Source organism: Brassica oleracea, unplaced genomic scaffold (assembly GCF_000695525.1).
Source record: "Brassica oleracea var. oleracea cultivar TO1000 unplaced genomic scaffold, BOL UnpScaffold00959, whole genome shotgun sequence".
Lineage (NCBI taxonomy): Eukaryota > Viridiplantae > Streptophyta > Magnoliopsida > Brassicales > Brassicaceae > Brassica > Brassica oleracea.
The window spans coordinates 31684-34585 of record NW_013617551.1 but is presented as its reverse complement, the minus strand read 5'-3'; the positions used below and the strand labels follow the sequence as shown (position 1 = coordinate 34585).

The window sequence follows — 2902 nt, the reverse complement described above, 5'->3', positions numbered from 1 at the left end:
TCTTGTATCAATCCCATATCTTCAAACCTGTCTTCTTTACCCAAAAAGAAAAAAAAAAAACATCAATCACCAATCATTGCAGTAGACTAAAAGTGAGGACTTACTGTGTTCGTGGAAGAGAGGAACCAAACAAGTATCTGTCGACCCATCTTCCCTGGGTATTCAAACAGACGAGAGAGCGAGAGTCAGAAGATAGAGAAAAAGATCGAACTTCTCTAATAACAGTGATTATTAAGTGTGAAGAGATATATACCATAGATGGATTTGGGTAAGCTTGAAGAGAGAGCCCAGAGCTTTGATTGAAGCACTTTCTTCTTCTACTTCGCTTCCAACCATGCCCATTCTTTCAGGAACCCCAACTCTATTAAGTTTCAAACCCTCTTGTCCGAGAGGTCGAAGGGAGAGAATTATATGCAATCAAACCGCCTCTTTAGCTAGTTTAAGAGCCGCCTCCACTGAGGGAATTGCTTCTACCCAAGCGCCACCGTTTAGAATTGTGTTTTTCATTAAATTATTTACATCCTTTTATTATTTTCCCAACTGAATATATATATATAATATATATATATACTAGGGTCGGTCCGCCATACGGACGGGAAGTTGAAAAAAAAACTATTTTATATGAATTCACATTAATTTTATGAAGCATTTTAAAAAAAAAATTGTAGATTGAAACGATATTATAAACAAAATAAATAAATAGAATTCGGAGATTATGTTGCTATTTTTAATAAATATTTTTGGACTGAATTAAAATTACAGTAATTATCGTTATTCTACGAAGAACAATCTAATATAATAAGATTAATGATGTCCGCATATAATTATGCAATGATCATGCCAGAGAAATATGTTAAGGAAAAACTTATATTATCTAAGCCAAAACAGTCTTTTGTTAGTGTGACTAGTTTGGTTTGTGTATGTTTTAATTAAAATGTGATAGTTTTCTTCTAATGAAAGTTATACTTCTAACTTCTCTGCCACTCTTTAAATTGAATATGGTCTATCGTTATTAAATAAGTTTAGAATTTATTAGATAGATTTTACTATTAATTTAGAATTTATTAATACTGTGGAAACTTGTGTTATGAATTAACAGTATATTTAATTTAACGATAATATTGCTTGGACGTTTTTCATAGCATCCATGCTCGTATGTAATAAAGAGTTTATTCTGCAGATGCGTGCAAAATATATTTTTGCATTGGTGTATTAATACTTTGAAATAAAACCGTTACAATACAAAGGGAATCGTTCAAAATTTTCAAATATCAGAGTGTTCGTTTATTCAAATAGTTAAGTAGGAGTAATATATAATAATATTTTTGCGTTGTTGTATGAAAAAAAAAAAGTTAGAAGCACTATGTATCGTGAAATCATGGAGCTTAAAAAATAAATTGATGTAAATGGGTAAAACAAATAATTATAAGAGCACTATTTATCGTGAAATCATAGACTTTAAAAAATAAATTGATGTAAATGGGTAAAACAAATAATTATAAGAGCACTATTTATCGTGAAATCATAGACTTTAAAAAATAAATTGATGTAAATGGGTAAAACAAATAATTATAAGAGCACTATTTATCGTGAAATCATAGACTTTAAAAAATAAATTGATGTAAATGGGTAAAACAAATAATTATAAGAGCACTATTTATCGTGAAATCATAGACTTTAAAAAATAAATTGATGTAAATGGGTAAAACAAATAATTATAAGAGCACTATTTATCGTGAAATCATAGACTTTAAAAAATAAATTGATGTAAATGGGTAAAGAAAATAATTATTCCTATATTTTTTTTTTTGCTAAAACATTATTCATATGTTAAATGCTCAGTCTATATATATAAAATTAGTAAATTCAATTTTGCATTCATTATATAATATTATACATTTTATATGTAAGTTCACTAATATACTATAAACCTATTGGTTCATTTAGTTTTTTGGTTTTTACGGGCTATTTTACACATTAAAATAAAGAAAAACATTTTATTGTATTTTGGCACATGTAAATCTAATTAAAATCATCGGACTCGGTTCTCTTGATTTACATTAATTTTTCATACCGGTATGATCGGATTGAATATCAACAATATTATAAGAGCTGTTTTATGACGGATTCATAAGACGAAGAACACAATATTATTTGCTTACTAAAATATAAAAGTATACTGTTAAAAATATTGTTTTTAATTTGATCTAAAGCTCACACGACAATATTCCGCATGTTTATGAGTTACACCAAAAGCCCACACGATCTCTAATTCCAAGTTAATGAAACGCCGTATTTTGGATGCGGACACGTGTCGGGTTCTCAAGATTCGAATTATTGACGTGTCCGCCTACTTGGACAGCCTAAGAGGGAAGCAAACCCAACTTTATATACCCAACTTTATATATAAAGAAGATATACTAGTATTATTAAGGACAATTCTCTTAAATAGACCAATTTTTAAGTTTTAGTCACAAAAATAGACCATAAGGAGGAAAATGACCAAACAATTTCATTTAATAGGTAAAAGGACTCTAATGCGCTAGATATATAAAAAATAAAAAAAATAAAAAAAATTTTAGTTTTAGATTATATTTTTTGAATTTTTTTTTTTTGAATTTTGTATTTTAGAAATTTTTTTTATTTGTTTCAAAATTTTTTTTTGTAATTCAAAAATACTTTTTGAAACTATTATTAAAATTTTTATTTTCAAATTTTTAATATTTATTTTTTATTTTATAAAATTTTAAACTTTAATCCCAAATCTCCACCCCTTAACTCTAAACCCTAGGGTTTTGATTAGTTAACCATAGGGATATAAATGTATATTTACCTCTTTAATGAAATATTTTGATCATTTTGATTCTTATAGTCTATATTTGTGACAAAAACTTTTTTAGTG

At 27.2% G+C, this 2902-nt stretch overlaps 1 long non-coding RNA gene across 1 annotated transcript; it reads right to left on the bottom strand.

Moving 5' to 3' along the window:
- On the bottom strand, positions 1-506 carry LOC106320569. Its single transcript, XR_001265866.1, has 3 exons — positions 254-506; positions 105-154; positions 1-31 (listed from the first exon to the last, which is right to left on the bottom strand). It is a non-coding gene; the product is annotated as an uncharacterized LOC106320569 (long non-coding RNA).
- Positions 507-2902: the final 2396 nt, after the last annotated feature.